At 50.5% G+C, this 17,574-nt stretch overlaps 1 protein-coding gene across 29 annotated transcripts in view; it reads right to left on the reverse strand.

The window, feature by feature from the left end:
* Positions 1 to 15,919, reverse strand: part of NFASC (neurofascin) — a 97,113-nt gene extending 81,194 nt beyond the window's left edge. For 20 of the 29 annotated variants that reach the window (XM_054803995.1, XM_054804017.1, XM_054804008.1 and 17 more), the window contains exon 1: positions 15,816 to 15,919. The gene's annotated coding sequence lies outside the window, so the exon portion shown is untranslated. Of the gene's footprint in view, positions 1 to 7,036; positions 7,134 to 14,874; positions 14,983 to 15,212; positions 15,536 to 15,815 lie in introns of those variants that run through there. The other 9 variants (XM_054803994.1, XM_054803984.1, XM_054804015.1 and 6 more) reach the window with 7 other exon arrangements.
* Between the last annotated feature and the right edge of the window lie 1,655 nt (positions 15,920 to 17,574).

Below are 17,574 nucleotides of genomic sequence, written 5' to 3' on the forward strand. Positions count from 1 at the left end.
ATGGATGCATCGCCCCCCCCATCATCACCCAGGGCCTTTAACAGCACTGTGCTTGCAGGAATGGAGAGCTCGCAGGCGCGGCACGGGCCGTGGCACCCCCAAAGCTCTCGGGAGGAAGCGAGATGGGGCAGGCAGGACAGCCTGGGCGAGGACACAGGGACACGGGGATTTTTTTCCTTCCCAAACAGAGCTATAGGAATGAGCCGTTCCTCCCAAAAACACTTCCCTGGTCCAAAACCAGCTTATCCCAGAGCTGCTCCGGGCTGAGACCTCCTCGGGGTCCTGGGTCACTCAGCCTTCCCCTCCAGATGACTCAACAATTTCTGATCCTCGAGAAGGACTGAAGTGATTCTGCATTCCAGCTCTGATGTGAAAAAATCCCCAAAATCTGAATCTCAGACCCTTTTCAGGCTCACTCACCCTTGTGGTACATCCTGTGCTTTACTATTTTCCCAGTAGCAAGACACGGCTTTTAAAGAGCCAACCACAAAACATGGAAGAGAGGTGATTTAATTAAAAAATGGGCACAGTCTGCATAGGTATCCCAGTTCCACTGGTAATTAGGAAACAGATGGGGGAAGGAGAGGAGAGAGGAACCTTTGTTAGGTTAATTGTTTGAAGTCACTAAATGAAATATAGGTGGCCTGGTTTCTCTGGAGGATCATACACAAACTTAAGGATAGACTTTTGCAGAGAATACAGGAGGGAGTTTCCCAGTGAAGGACAGCAGAAGATTATGACTAATCAGGCAAGAACAGGAGTGATAAACCCAAGGAAAAAACAAAGCTCCTCTTTGTAGCTTCAAATGAGGAATCGAACCAATCTGATCCACAACTTCATTACCATCTTATTAAAATGCTATTGCCATTTTCCTGATTAAACGGGTGCGAGCAGAGAAGTCTTTGTGGTCCTGGCTGCCCTCCAGGGAGGAGATGCTTCGGTGCAGAGGGGTCTAAGCCCTGGGGACAGTTCGGGTAACACCTTTTTGAGCAAGCACTTCAACCCTCTTGCTTCCCAAGGTGCTCTCCAAGGACGCACCTTCCTCCCAGCTCAGATGTACCCAGAACCTGATATTTCGGAGCAAACGCAGCAACATCTCCCTCGCCTCTGGCTCCTGTCTGCCAGGCGTTCGCTATTAACGCTCACTGGTTGTTGTATGCCGAGGGGTACGTTCTTATCTCCACCACCGAGAGCACACAATTCCCCGCAACAGTGCTGAAAAACGTACCCTTTTGTAGCAATTACCGTGCTAATAACTTTAAGCCTCAAACTACTGATCAGAAGGTTATTTATGACAGCTAATTTAATCACAAGCACAATGCACCTCAGTCTCCATAAACCCCCCCCCAAATCCTTTCTCCCCCCACGAAAGGGCATTGTAACCACCACAACCCGATTTCAGTTTGACTCTGCTGTCTGTATTTCTCATTAACTCAGAGTAGCTGCCGAGATAATTAAAGAGTCAGCCTTGCTGATCCGGATTATTGCCCAACGGGCGAGCCAGCAAGCCCAAACAGATTTCAAACCACTGGGAAATTAGAGTGGGGCTGGAAGGGAGAAGGATAAGGAGTCCAATGCCATGGGACAATGAGAGCAGGACCAAGCCTTGGGATTTGAAACCATAAGCCACATTCCTACCAATTGATTAATTACTTCTGGTTTCCTCTGCATTCAGGCAATGCCTTCCAGCTATCTGGTGAAATTAAAACATGATCCAGCCTCTTGAAGAATAAACATTAAAGAGATATAAGTAAGATGCGAGTTTAAAAACTGAATTACTTTTAATCTGCAAAGACTGCCTAATGCAGATCCTCAGCTGAACCATCACGATACCGGAGAGACTAAACGTGGTGCTTGAGAAACGGTGACCAGAGCTGTGGAACCCAGCATCGGTCCCCCCCCGTGCCGAGCGGCCGCTCGGGTGGCTCCGCAGCTGCTGCAAGAGGCTGGCTACGACGGCACGTTCCCCGCTGCCGGCCGTGCCGCTCGCCCCAGACCCTCCACATCTCACACTACCTGAAGGGCTTCTCATTGCAGAGCTGGTCCTCCTGCAAGCATGTCAGACTTAACAGCACCCAGAAATCTTGCCAGGTGCCCCGAATTGCTACGTCTGGTCTTGCCATTGTGCCCAGCCTGGTGAGGACACGGCATCTTAATTTCCCCGCGCAGGAGCAGAGTGGGTTTGGCTCCGTCTGCGTCTCTCTACAGGGCTGCGACTGCCCGAGGCTGCAGTATCCACGTGGCATCTCCTAGCGATGCCCCAGGACGTTACCCCGACCCCAGAGAGCGAGCACCAAACCTTTGCTGATAATCCTCGATCCTGACCTTTACAACACAGCGTACTCCCAGGAGACAAACTGATGCACGGCGCGCATTAGCACCATCATCCTCACGGTACAAAAGCAGCCTGAGAAATCTGCTCTCCGCACGACTCCAGACAGCAGCAGGACACTGCCAGCACTGCAGTCTGAAAAATTTCCCATCGTAGTGGATGCTGTCTGCTTAGTGATGGACAGGCCAGACAGCGCGTTACAGAGGTGCGGAGGAAGAGATGCAAAGCCTGGCAGGAGGCGATGGCCTCAGTCGTGCCACAGAAAGCAGCGGCAGGTGGTCCGAAGCAGAGCTGGTTGCCAGCAAAAATTCATCCCTGCTCGAAGATGAATGAAGCCACTGGGGATTAACTCAGTCCAATATCTCTATTGCTTCAAGTTGGGGACAGCACAAGCTGCAGACTTGGGAGACAGGGAATAGTGAGGATGAATAAAGGCTCCCCGGGGAAGAGGGGCCACGTTCTCTTTTCAGGACCCTTGAAACCCCCGTGATTGCTTACAGGCTTACGCTGAGCAAGAGAAGTCCACTGGACCTGGTGGTTCTTTCCCCCCGAGAAGGCCAAAGAGGCTTTTGGAACTGGTCACGTTTCAGGGATAACGAGCTGCTGGGGAGGGCACGAGTGCTTTCGGGGGGGGACGGACCCACAAGTCAGCGGTGATGGCAGGGAAAATCCTGGGCTCCTTTTGCACCCCAGGCTTGGTGCTTTATCAGGGACTAGACGTGCCCGGGGCAGCAGCTAGGAAACAACTCTAACTTAGCATAAAGCTATTTAGTAAACGAGATGCACTTCTTGTTCCTGGAAATGGCAGCGTGCAAGAGTGAACGTAGCGCTGCCGTCTGCCTGATTAGCTCTGCAAACCTCCTGCACCGTCACACAGAATGAGTTTGCCAATCCTGCAAAGTTTCTGGCCAGAATAAACTGACCGTATTCCTCTTCTGCCTTTGTCCCGAAGGAAACTGCTGAGGAAAAGCAGTTGGTTTCTTCTAGTATTTTCACTCGGTGCGGTTTCTAGGTATTGCTGTCCTGTTTGCTGCCCCTCTTCACGGGGGCAGCCAGGACTTCAGACAAGCTGTTGTCCATGCAGACAGCAGGACGTGTTGCTGTCATGCAGGATCACTTCTCTTCCTCTTGCAAGCTCACAGACTGCCGTAACTCAGTGATAAGTCTGAGGAAGGGGCAGGACTATAGCGTGAAATCCAGGAATTCCCATCTTACCTGTGTCTAGAGGCAAACCACCTCCTCTCCTGCCTCAGCTCCTCTCCAGGAGGAAGATGCCTTTTATCTGCCTGATTAACACTGGAGGCTGTATTCTAAAAACCCTCCAGAAGTCCCAATTAACAGTTTAGTGCGTCTTTAACTTGCTCTTGAAACATTGCTCCTCTGCTACCGGAATCCCAGCTGTAACTATATTCTCATTTCAATGATCTTTTCTAGCTTAGAAACTTGTCACCCCAAAACCTCTGATCACATTCTCCCCCCCCGCCCCAGCTCCCATCCAGATCCTCAGCCACAGGGCAGGACCCTCTTGGTCCTTTGCACCCAAAAGGCACCCAAGAAGAGGGTTTTGGCCACTGGCCACAGCCCAGATGAGCTCAGAGGTGCCAAGGATGTGGTCAGAGCAGCAGGATGAAGCCCACACTGTCGTACCAGGACTCAGGTCCATGCCGCTCCATCCAGCAGCGCTGATCCCTGCTGCTCCCTCCCTCCATGGGAGCCACGGCTGCCGGCACGGGGCTATAATTAGCCACCATCACATGCTGATGGCAACCCCACTCCAAAAGCCTTTCTTTCACCCTCCAGAGCCCCATGCTGAAGACGACTATGGATTTGTCACAGATTGCGATTCAGAAATAGCAAGACGGTGGCACACATCGCTCTGAGCGGCGCGGGGTCCCTCGGCACCAGCACAATTAGGATTTTTAGTCAGGTGTCAGATTCACTTGCCCGAGACCAGGACTGTGTTTATCTCCAAGGCACGTCCCCCTCCGCAGCCTCTCCCACCGCAGGCTCGAAGGGAAGGGCTCGCTGCAGCCCGGGGCTGAACCCGAACCATCGCACCAACCCCACGTGGCATCCGGCCAACGCTGCCCACCCCGTCGCGGGAGGTAATTGCGCTGCAGGGCTCCATCTGCCTCCCCACGTCTCAGCATCTGCTCAGAATCAATACCAGGAGCATCGCCAGCGCGGCTCAACAAACCTCTTTTTACCGGACAATAGGCAGCATCAGGCAGAAACTGCGTTTCCATTGTAGAGAAGCATTTTTTTGCTTTCTGGCATGTAACTTCCATGGCTGAGCACACACTGCATCCCTGCTGCTTGCCTGCACTATCGTATTTTGCAAGAGCTCCTTCTGATTGAGAACCAGGATTTATGGCAAATTGATGGACATATGTTGACTTGAACCAGGCAAAGGCAGTGATGTAATGCGTTCAACAGCCCACAGAACGAATATTTAGTGCTCACCCAGGGCCTCAGTGTTTCTTGACATGAAAAGAAAATACATACCAGTCCCTGTGACACAGGTAATACTCCTTGCCCACCTATGGGGAAACTGAGGCAGGGTATCTAAATGACTGGTTCAGGGTCACAGCCTCCTGGTAGCAGAGCTGGGATTAGAATAAGGATTTTTGCCCTACAGAATATTTTCTGTAACCTTTTGGCTGCGTTTTAGGGAACAATCTTGCAATAACAGAGGATGGAACTGAGCCTTGAAATGTAGCAAAAGCAAAAACTTTCAAAAATTCTCTTTTCAGTTGTTTTGTCTTCAAGACTGTGATCACAAGAAGGTTAAACCAGGTGCCCGCGGTTGGCTTAGCGCTCTCAGCATACAACCCCATCACTCTGCACAGGGCTGCTCCATCAGCAGGACTCCTGAAGGCAAAATCCTCCCCTACACCGAGCCGGAGATGTCGGGTCTCACGGGGCATTGCTGCCAGGGATGGCTGGGAGGTTGGGAAGGGGCACAAATACCTGGTGACCCCAGCCACCGCGCTCAGGGCCAGCAGCTACGAGGGTTTCCAGCGCACCAGAGGCCAGCCGAGTCTCTCCTGGAGGTCGGAGCACGGAGCTGGGACTTGTGCTTTATAAGCAACCCCCCTCCCTCCTGCGTCGTGCGGAGCAGGGCTGCTCCGAGAGTTTGTCACTGCAGTAAAGCGGGGAGCAGTGCGCAGAGGAGGTCTGGTTTTCAGGGATTAAGAAGAACTGAAAGTTTTGCCGCTCGATCCATCTCGTCCCTCGGCCGGGCTGTGTCTGGAACCAGCCCTCGTACACCCACAGCCAGCTGCGGGGCAGGGAGGGCAGCGCTGGGGATGGCTGGTCCGGGACGAGCGCTACTACACACATTAATGCAAAGCACTTCCAGCCTCCAAGCCTTAAGCTCCACAGATGCTCTCTGCCACCGCAGGCAGTCCAAAGCCATCCTTAAGTCGAGTCACACCACCCCTGCCTGAGCATGTCAAGGATTAGACACTGAAGAGTTCGTTAGTGCCATTTCCCTACTTATCCCAGACTAAGGCGGGCGCTGCCGTTACTCGCTGGTCAGCTGCGAGGGCACCGTCCCCGGCTACGCTGAGTAGAAGTGACGCGCTGCTGCTTGCTCTGTGCTGCTACAGGACGCCGACACGGCGTACGTGCTGTCTGCTTGGCGCAGGAGGGCGATGCCAATCTCTGCCCGTGACACGGCCGTGCTGCTCAGCGCAGGTCAAACACCCTCCCACGACAGCAACCTGCTGCGCCGCTTCCTACAGCGCTTCCACCCATGGAAGCCAGAAACGCAGCGAAGCGAGCTCACCGGTGTGGGGAGGCCGTGGAGGGGACGGGGAGGTGGCTCCTTGTCCTCCCTGGGAGGGATTGCGGAGCTGGGATGTCCCTGTGCTCTGCTCCCAGCTCCTGCCTGCAGTTACGCAGCAGCCTTCTCCACAGCGGCTGAGTTTCGGCTGCCAACGTACCCTCGCACCCAGAGGGACATCCTGCACCCACAGACCAAAAACTTACAGGGACCCTCGGAGTTTCTCCTCATCCGCTCATTCTGCGGGAGGAGGTTCTCCCCAAAGGGTCCCTGCCTGGCTGGTTCAATCCTGGTCCAGGCCAAGACTCCAACAAAGTAGCTCAAAATACTTCATCATCCCGAACTAGCAACCTGAGCACAGGCAAGGGCCACTGTGCAGAGGGGAGGCCCCCGTTACCCACCCCCCTGTGCCCCACCAGCCCACCCCATTGTGCTCGGGGTGCCTGCAGCAGGAATGCCGGTGCGCAGGCTCATCCCACTTTTGGGAAGGCACCTCCAGCGCTGGAGGGACCTGCAGGAAGGAGCAGCCGCTCGCAGCAGCACTCACGCAGCATCAACCGACCCGAGATTTCAGTTTTCAGAACTGCACAAAGCAGCTTGCGACAAAGAGACCACTTTCTTCTTTTTTTTAAATCCTGACTGCCAAGCCAAAGTAACTAAGGAAAAGACACCTGCAGTTCTTTTCTCACCACGCTGGCCTAGGAATGGATACGGCGCAAAGCCTGTGCTATCAGAGCAGCACCCATGCCTTAGGATGTCAGCACGAGGCCAGGAGTCCCGCTCCACCTCCTCAGCTCAGGGAGCATCACTTAAGTGGCAACTTCAGGAAAAGAAAAGAGCTTAAAAGAAAAAGAGGGCTGTCGTTCCTAGGAAACATCCCTTTACTGCGGGGTCATACGTCATAACGCTTCTTTTACCTTAAACGAACGTGGTTATAAAAGCACGTGCTGTTACTCAGAGGACTAGCAGAACTTTCCAGCCAACTACCAGCAGCAGAGTCAGCAAGTTGCAAGCGTGACACGATTTTCCTCCCATCGAAGGGATCTTCAGTTGTCCACACATTGCCAGCTCTCCCCTTGACATCAGCAAACAGAAGCCTACATCATAAAGCGCACGTAACAGCAGTCCTTATGGAGCCACCTCCGTTGATCACATCTGGATCCCGGTGGCCAACTAGGGCAGCTACACAGACATCTCGCAGCGTGATTGTATCATCACTTGCAGCAAAGGGAAAGTGGCTGCGAGATTTTCTCAGCCAGCTGACGCACTGCAAGCCCTTGCAATCTGCAGGACAGTCTCCTGTTGTTTCTGCTGGTTTTTTTTTTTCTACCCCTGGAAAGACTTTTTTTATTATTATTTTTAACGTAACCCAGAGGACTAATATCACATTCTAGCAAGTGAGACCACATCCAAGGTGAAAAAAATCAGGAACTGGGCTAGCAGAGATTTCTGAGGACAAGGAAGGAGAAGATCCTTCCATGGTGCCGGGAGAGGGAAATGCCATTTAAAACCAGACACTGCTCTGGCAAAGCCCAGATTGAACGAAGACTAAATAAGAGCTGACAAGCTGACATTTGAAAAATGCAATTAGCTGCCTTGTAGAGCCACCCTGTTATCTTATTGTTAATTACATGTTTGCTCCGTCTAAGAGGCAATACACTTATTTAAACTTCATTCTTAGGCTCTCCTGCTTTGACTAGTCCCTTCAACCAAGAGCTCCTGTCCTTCCCCCGCCTCAACCCTACCTCACATGGTTACAGCGAGTTTGGTTTCCACAAAAGGACCATATTATATAACTGCCATTATAAACCTGCTCTTTGGGAAGCATCTAGAGCAGCAAGTGAATTCCCAAGATAAGAAGTGCTTGGGAACAACTGGATGCCAAGGAGAGAGCCGAGTCTCACTGCATTCATTTCCCATTTATGTAGTTCCAGGAAAGTGCCGTCCTTCCCCAGAAGTGACAATCCCAGTCACCCCACTGAATTTAACTAACCCGTTTCTGCAGCACTCCACCCAAGCTCTGCAATCAGAGATGTATGTATTCTTATACAAGTCCCTAACTCTCTTAATTGTGATAAAGTTGTCTTTTAAACATATTAGCGTGCGTCATGGACCAGGGCCATTTCATGGACATAAACATAATTCACATTTCTCTGTCTTGCAAGGCAATTTAGGGGGAAAGAAGCAGCATCACGGCTGAGCAAACACAGCGATCTCCTGGGTAAAAAGCCTGCCAGGAACATTTAGAGCTCCCCAGATCATTTCACACAGGAACCAGTCCCACCTCCATTCCAAAACCAAGGCTCTCTAGAAAGGTTGGTCTATTTGGAGGGGAAGGTTAGAGTGGCAAGGCAGACAAGGAAGACGGAGTTCAGGAAATACAACGTTAGAGAGAAGCCTGCTATACTGGGCTCAGGCCAGATTAGCCTCACAGCTGTCACCGTGGCCAGGAGAATTCAGACGAGGTCAACCAAAAATACATAGCCGGGTACCCAGCTGCTGATATTGCTGGAGAATAAAACCCTGTGGGCCTTGGCATCTGGATACCAGAGCTATCAATAAGAGAAGTCAGGCTGTGATATGCAACACAATATTTTGAAGGACACTTTTACTGTATACGTATTTGTCTTCTAATAAGTGCAGCCCATGTATTTTGTGTAAACTAATATATGTATGAATTAACCCTAACTTCAGCTTTTCTGGGCATAACGGAGGGAGCACTTAGTTTCGACAGCTAGTTCAGTCTTAAGACATTTTACATAGGAATCCAAATTTACCAGATATAGTGGAAGAAGGAAATAGGATTATCAATTTATTAAGTAAGTTGATTTGATATGGTTTTCAAGAGGTTATTCTCAGTGCACGCTCACATACATAGCTTCACTACAGAGGGCATCAAATCCTACCTAGCCACACTCTTTTGAATTTGCAATGGAAGAAGCAAAAATAAGCCAAGATTTAATTCCCCAGACGTGCAGCAAGACTTGCAATTCAATTACAGACAGACTGCTCAAAATGACAGTGCCAAAACATGGTCTGGGGCATGCCAGATGTAGCATGAAAGGAGGGCTGGCCCGAGAGGAGCTTCAGGGGTCCCATGCATGCTGTCACATGTGCATGGCTACAAAGCCTCGGTTCTCTCACTCCCCACTCCCTCCCACTTGCCTGCACACATCTGTGAGCACGTCACAGGGATTCAAACAGAAGCCAATGAGCTTGCAACAAGCAGTCTTTGTTGCTGGGTCTGGTAGGAATCTGAAAGCAAGATTTCACGAATCCTGACACTATTTAAGTGACAGCAAGAAAGAGAGCTTTTTCTATGTCCTTAACTCAATAAGGGTACAGCTCAGCATACAGATGTGTCTTTATCAACTGCAGAGCCATGCTGTGCTGTCAGGCATATTAGTAACTCTCCCAGCTATCACAAACAGGGCTGTGTAATTAAATGTGAGGCGGCTGGTGGTACCATACCCTACTGTGGAACTGTTAAGAGCCTGTGGAACTAGATGCAGGCTGGCTCCAAGTACTAATCATCTAAATTGCTTGAGGAAGAGTGACATTTACCACCACTCTCACGCTAGAGCACAGGCAGCTCCTCATTAACTGAGTAGACTCTGTGTAAAGCTTCCAGGACTAAGTCAAGAGTCAGGGCTGGTCTTCACCTTTTCAGTTTGTTGGGTGAGAAGGAAATGCTGTAATTTCTTTCCCTCCCTCCTGCCTCCAGGTTGTGTGAATATCCAATAAAAGCTGCTGTGAATATCCCATAAAAGCTTCTTCACAGCAATATGAGGATGGGCAGTCAATCTTTGTACATGAGAAAAGGTTCTCAAAGTGATGCAAAGAGGAAGCACGTTGTTTTGCTTCCTGGTGGTGAAAACCCTTAAAGTAACAGCATCACGAAACAATTCTGTCTGGAAGGGACCACAGCAGGTCACCTAGTCCAACCATCAGCTGAAAGCAGGATCAGCTATAAGGTCAGACCAGGCTGTTCAGAGCTTGATCCAGATGGGTCTTTAAAACATCCATTTGACAAGGGTGGAGACCACCCAGCCTCTCCGGGTAACCTATGCTACTGCTTGGAGCGTGTGTGGGGAGGATTTTTCCCCCCCCTTGCATCCTCTTGTTTCAACCTACGCCTGTTATCCCTTCTCCTTACCAAGGACAGAAGGAGCGGCGCAGGGATGAACGCGGAGGCTCCGGAGAGCCCCCCCATCCCCGGGGCGGGGGTTCAGCACCCTGGAGAGCGGCCGGGCCCGCTCCGCTCCCACCCACGGACACTCGTTTCCTTCGAGTTCCCCGCCCCGTGGCCATTTTCATCCTTCCTTGCTAACTCCAAGTAAATCGTTCCCTAAGCATCTTGTTGAAATTTGGGGATGGGATACTACCCTCTCAGGCTCACACCATCATCTATGCTTTTGTGTGCATCTTCAGCGTAAATATACAGAGAGACATAGAATCGTTTAGGTTGGAAAAGACCATTAGTGTCATCAAGTAAAGCTAACGCTGCCAAGTCCACCACTGAACTATGTCCCTGAGTCTTGCATGGAATTAAAAAAGTTAAAAAAAAAAAAAAAGCAGGGAGTGTACATCCTACTTGTGCACCCAACATATGCAGGATAATAAGCAAATTAAATGGAGAGCCTGAATGCTTGTTCAAGAGCGCTGCTCTCCGAGTAACCCCCAGAACTCAAAGGCCACTTTTCCTCCTCAGAGAGGAACTACTTAATACAGATAAAAAACATAAATAAGCCAGTGCCTTAGGTGGTCTCCTCAATTTTAAAGGCCCTACATTTTCTTTTAACTTGGAGCTTCTTGAGGTTACCAGGATCACTAGAAAAAGTAAACATTTCATAGCAGAAATGTGATTTAAATACTTTTTCTGCAGATTCAAGGAGAGTCCTAACCACCTCACAGCTCACACTGCATTTACCAGGCCTGCCCATCTGTGCCAGGGCATTTCAGGAGGAATGTAGTATGCAGGCTGACAGTGAGACAGTATCATGCTTGCTGTGACTTAGAAGGTCTGTAGGAACCCATCAGTCCCCATGCTGGAAGCTAGCAAAATCTACTGTCAAGGAGGCATAAAGCAGGAGAAAAACTGCCAGGAATTCAAATGAACCTCCAGGTTCACCTTGCACTGGGTTATGCTCCCTTTAACTAGCCATCTGTAAGGATGAACAATTGCTTCCAACGGTGGGAAAGCAGCATCTAGGACAGCCTGTGCTAGTATTTATCAGCTATACCTATGTCATGCTTTGAACATGAGATTATTTGTTACCTGTGACAAGGAACAGCAGTGCCTGTTGGAGCAGGGCATGGCAGGAGGTGGGTCCACCCTGGACTGCACAGGCCTTCACATATGAAGTTGTCAAACCCTTTCAGATTCCACTGGAGTCACTGGAAGGTGCTCAGTACCATACTAGATTGAACCTTGACTATACAAAGCACCCTCTTTCCAGTGCTGATGCTTCTCTGGCAGCCTCAGAAGTCAGCATCCCTGAGTTTACACTTAATGAATAGCAGAGGCAAAGTGATGCTAGCAAAGGATTTCCAGATGCTGCTTTTTGCAGCAAAGCCTCCATTCCCTGTTGCCAAGGCCTGTATCCTGTCTTTTGTCCCGCTCTGCCTGCAGCCTGGGCAGGATGCTTTGCTCTCCTGTGCCCTTGGGCTCTTCTCTCTAAGCTGCATTCCTACAGTGAGAATAATAGGACTCGCTTATCACCGGCAGCAAGAGGATGGGATGAGATCCAAAGGACTCTGAACGGAGGGGAGCTAAAGAGGCAAGGCAAAGACTTGTCCCTGCATAGCGTCCCGGGGAACCTCCACCTGGTTTAGCCACGCAAAACCGTTTCTATTTGTTCAGTTCTTAATCCTTCTCCTCCTATCTCATTAACTAGGAATGGTGATCCCTATAAGCAGGGTTGAGGTCTAAATCCTCCTCTATTTTAATCCATAATAACACAGCATGGTTTCTTTCAGATCTGGATTAAAAAAAAAAAAAAAAAGGAGGGGAATTATTTAGCATAACAACAACTTCAAGCAAGTTCATTCTGAGCTGGATCTCTAAAATTATGCAACAATTATCCTGGAAAGCAAAGGTAAAAGAATGAAGGTATAACCTCCTTCAGCAGGGAAAAAAAAAAAAAAAACAGAAAAAAGACAGACAGAGCAGAAGTCACCCAACAACATTTAAAATAAAGAAAATTATTTTTGAAAGGAGTTACCCACAGGGCAGGGAGACAAGCTAGACCTCTCTGACAAGATTTGCTAGAGCCTTTCAAAAACTGTAACTGAATACAATCCTTGGTTTGAGCTGCCTGCTCGGTTTTAAGATACAAGGGAATATTTTGATAAGGGCCAATGAAACCCAAGGAACAATAAAGATTCAAAGGGGAAGTACCAGAGTTTAAGTTCCGTTCTTGGATTTTGAAAGTCTCCTCCCAGGCTTTACTTTTATTCAAATTCAAGTAAAAACTGATTTTCTATACATGACTTAAAGATATTCAATGTCAACAACTGTAATGGATTTAAATCCTCACAATTCAGCTGCATTCTCATTTCACCCAAACAAGCAGAGCTTTGCAACTGTGCGGAAACCAGGGGATTTCTCAGCTCCCTGAAGTCCTGTAACAATACGAATGAAGGAGCTCTGCCTTGCCATTCAGGTTTATCTGCATATAAAGTTAAGTGCTGATGAGATTTGAGAGCCCGATGCTGCACAGACAACTAAATTAAAACCCCATAAAAGTCAACACACACTGCTTCTGGCTGGAGAAGGAAGTAATTCAACAACTCCAGCTGAAGGCTCACAGATAACATCAGAAACGCAGAACCATCCTGGGAATCTGGCTATTTAATTTCCCCAGATTTCTCCAACAAGCTCAAGCACAAACCTTTTACTTGTGGGCTCCTCCTTACCAGAGCACACCAAGAACAAGGTGGAGCCGACACACTCAAGCTCTGAATAACCCGTACAAACCTTCCCTCTACCCAGGTAGGCTCCATTTCTAGAAACACCGACATCTATCCAGACAGTATTTTGTTAGAGATGCCCCATAACTACATTTCTGCCAAGCGGGGTTACAGACATGACAGGAATGGATATAGGATTCAAGTCTGGCAAGGTATTTGGTACGTATGAATAATTCACCCAGCAAGGCTTCTCCCAAGGACACCAGGTCACCCAACCAGGCCTGAAACAGAGCATCGAAGTAAAAGTCATTTCAATGGAAAGTTAAACCACTTAAAAAGCCAACTATCTACCCTTTCCCATCAGCCCAAACCAAGCACCAGCAAAGGTCCTTTTGCCTCCTGTCCACGTCCATTCTTCCTTCCCTCGTGATCACAGGCAATGCCAACAGCTGCCTGGGTCTGCGTTCACAGCTTCTCAGTTCTGTTCCCACTCAGTCCCCCCCACACACACAATATTGACACGTTACTGTTCACACCTGATCTCAGCACCTTCCCCACTCACCTGGCAGCTCACCCACGAGCAATGACGTTCAGTGGGATGCAACCACGCTAAGACCTACACACAAGAGCCTCGTGCGAGTAGCCTCCTCGCAGTGCCTCGGACAGCTGCCAGCAACACATATGAAGTATAAGGCCTCATTTCTTGTTATTATTATTATTTATATATTTGACCATCTTTGCTTGTGCACTGCAGAAGCCTTTGCGGTGGCGCTCTGCCAGCAGCAGCATCGATTTTATACACAGGACCCATGAAGACGAAGACAATTAGATCACAGCTAGGCAAATAATTCATTATGAATTAATACCATTTGAGAGCTTGGGATATCTTCCATTTAATCATTAGCTGGGAGAAGAGATGATTGGATTGACTGACTTAGTTTAAATCAGATCCCTAGCCACAGCTAAAGCAACACAACTTGGGAAACACTGCGGCCTGCAGTAACACCCAGCGAGACGCTGAAGATGATGTTGGAGCTTTGTTATTACGACAGCCAGCCCTACCACTCAGCTTTAGCTCAAGCAAGACAAAGCCAGTCCCCAGGTCTCAACCCCTGTAAACAAAGTCCGTTTTCAAATTTAACAACTCGAGCCCATCCTCCGTCAGCTGAGAAGACCTCCATGCATTATTTATGTTGTACTCGCATTACAGCTATGCAAAAAAAAGAAAAAAAGGAAAGTCAGCAAGGGCCCAGCCTAAAGCTGTTAAATAGAAAGAATGTGATGCTGAATTTGAGCAGTTATCTTTCAAGGTAGGCCGTGCAAAGAAGTTTTCTGGAAACAAAGCAGTCACACTGACAATCAATTTAGCTGTCTGCCAAAGGGTAGGCATTTTATAGAAAACATGGTCAAGAATAAAGGAGTTGGCATCTCAATAAAAGTCACTGGATCCTTGCTTTTGTCCTCAGCATCTGATAGGAGAACCCTGGAAACACTGACAGCGCCACAGTATCCATCTTGAAACAGCCAGGCGTCTGGTCTGCCTTTCAGTATCCCAGTTTTCCTGCAATACACACGTCCCCCTGCCCTTTTACACTGCCCCTCTCCCAAAAAAGCAGAGACATCCCTGTTTGACTTTCAGAAGTACTCCATAGCCCACATGCTATTCCAAGGACCCGACCTTGAAAAAGAATCTCAAAGACAGTATTCAAAAGGAAAAAGAAAAACCTACCCAAGCAGTAAGCCTTTCCCCACTTTTAGAAGGGACAAGTTTTTCTAGGGAAAACCTCCCTCCATCCCTCCGTAACCCCCCCCACCCCTGCAGTACCGTGCCCAGAGGCCTCACCGAGATGCAAGCATGCATCTTTCCTGCGTCCTATCCTCCAAGGAGCAACTAAGGCCACGGAAGAAGATATTACGCTATGCTCAAGCCAAACGGTACCTCTTCCAGGCCCCCAGGACTCCCACCTCAGACACGGCCACGCACGCGGAGCAGAGTTTCCTTCAGCCTCTGCAGCCCATTTCTGAGCATTTGCCGGAGATCGGGAACAGCTGAACCGCCCGTACAGCCGGGAGTACAAATGATTCAGCACTTTCCCCACCTCCAGAAGCCTGATCGATAGCAGCGAGCTGCTCTGCAGGCACAGCCGGAGCATGCAGATTAAAAACACGGCAGTCACTAACCGCTGCTCTCCGGCGAGGCCCGGCTCCATCGAACGCAGCATCGCAACCCAGGTGTTTCCAAAGAGGCCTCGCCGATGAGGCCGGGGATGTACCTTGCCAGCACAGGATGCTTCAGAGGGAGAACACGGGTCCACCCCCGAACACGAGAGGGAAGAAGCAGGGTGCAGCCTCCCCGCAGAGCAAGCCCTGCTCCCCAGGAGCGTTCGGGGACCGAGACATGCCCTGGCACACAAAGGTTGTACCCGGGCTGCCTTTCCCCTCCTGCACCCCGTCCCCCCGGACTGACACATCAGGATTTTATCGCACGCATAGACACGATGTCATGACGTAAGAGCAAAAATCCTGTCACATGCCGGTACCCAGCTCCCCCCACATGCGTCTCCGGCCCGGGGAGGGAAAAATGGGGGGGGGGGGGGCGGGGAGGAACCCCGCAGGCAGTGGGGTCCCAAACCCACGATAAGCTGCGGGGCCAATCCCCCCCCCCCAGCCGTGCCCCAGGGCTGCCGCGGCCGGCCCGACCCCAGAGCATCCCCCCGGGGGCCGCCCGCAGCCCGGTACCCCCCCGCCACAGCCCGGTGCCCCCCCCCCCCCCGCCCCGCCTACCTGATCCGGCAGCGCCGGGCTCGCCGCAGCCGGGGTTCGGTGCGCCGCACTGCGCGCTCCCGGGCGCGGCCCCGCCGCACTGCGCGCTCCCGGGCGGGTGAGCGAGCAAGCGAGCGAGCGCGCCCCGGGAGGAGGCAGGGAGGGAGGCAGGGTCTGGCAGGGAGGGGGGGGTGTAAGGCAGGGGGAGGGATTCATTAGCGGTGCCGTTAATTAGCAGCTGCAGGCTCTTAGCGCGCTGCTGCCCGGCACCGGCTCTGCCCTCCCGGCTGAGCGGCCCCCAGAAGTTCCCGCGGACACTGAAAGCACAACCCGGGGTTACAAACCACGCGGGTCCCATCTCCAGATTTTTCGGGTAGGAAAGGACTAAGCCTTTCCTGGGCACAGGGGAACACCCAGAGCTGCGGAGGAGCCCCCGGTTACAGCACCCCTCACTGCCCCCCAGCAGCGGCATCGCCCTTGGGGGGGGATCTTTGCCCCGCAGGGCGTTGCTGAAGAGGAGCAGCAGTATCACAGCTTGGCTCTGGGTGAGGCGTCAGCTGGTGGCTATCTGCAATCGGGCACTCTTCCCCCGCCGAGTGACCCAGCAGAGGCTTCTGTTAACATCACAGCCCAGACATCTCTTCAGTGACTTGGTTATCAGAAATGTCAGTTTAATTAAAGCCTCCCCCATCTAGGAAACACTCACAGCGAGATTTGCCGCTTCCCTCGCCATACATTTTATTACATTACAAATATTCTGCTGAGGTTGTGAAACTTAAACTAATATAGACACATTCTGCAGAAGCAACACGCTGATCCTTATTGATTTAGCATATCTTCTAGACAACATATATTGAACATGCTGATGCACATCATATATTTAAGGCCTTGAGGGGTTTTCACAAAAAGGGCTGAGGTCCCTGGCTTAGCCCAAAGGACACATTTTACATTTACGTGTGTCGCCATCCCAGGAAAGTCAGTAAAGAATTCATGTGTCAGAAGTTAAATGCGTGTCCTGCAGGGTCTGCTGGACCACCACAGAAAAGAACCTTCCTCAGGGGATCTGGAAAAGAAGCTGGAGACTGCAATTTTACTATTGAGTTGTAGATGCAGTAACACAAAACCAGATTCAGAAATCAGGTGCTGCAGAAGAGCTACAGCCCAGCTGCTGTAAATGAAGGAAGATAAATCAATGAGGCAGTGCAGGATCCAGTGCTGAACAGAGCTCCAGCCACCCAGCTGCCAGGGTGCTGGTGAAAGCACCGGCAAAAGCTGAGCCATACATGGGAGCAAAGAGGGATCAGTAGCAAAGTAACCAGGTGTCTCAAGCTGGGGACCTTTTACTATTAATGTCAGTCAGGCACGGGCTTACCTCCCTTACCCTGGAGCTGCTCAGCACCCTTGGAAACAGTAGACTTCATCAGGCTTTGCCATTTCTGCAGGGATCCCGTTGTACAGCTGTATTTAGGGCAAGAGTATGTAAAGTCACCTTTCAGAGCTCCTTCTTAAAGAGTGTTGAGTGCTCCTCCAAGATGCTGATTACCGTTAACTCCAGAGGGATCCAAGAACACGCCGTACTTCCCAAGAGCTGCTCAGTGCCTTACAGAATTCACTTCTTGTTCCTACAAGTGTCTATCCCTTCTTTCCCGTTTCTGGTGCTGGTTGCAAACCAGCCTGCTGGGAAGGAGCTAAAATATCCCTTCGTGCTTTTGGAAGTCTCTTTGCAGAGAATCCCATCCGGAGGAGAACACTGCCTCCCTGCAGCACACAAATACTGATT

Source organism: Grus americana, chromosome 25, assembly GCF_028858705.1.
Source record: "Grus americana isolate bGruAme1 chromosome 25, bGruAme1.mat, whole genome shotgun sequence".
Taxonomy (NCBI): domain Eukaryota; kingdom Metazoa; phylum Chordata; class Aves; order Gruiformes; family Gruidae; genus Grus; species Grus americana.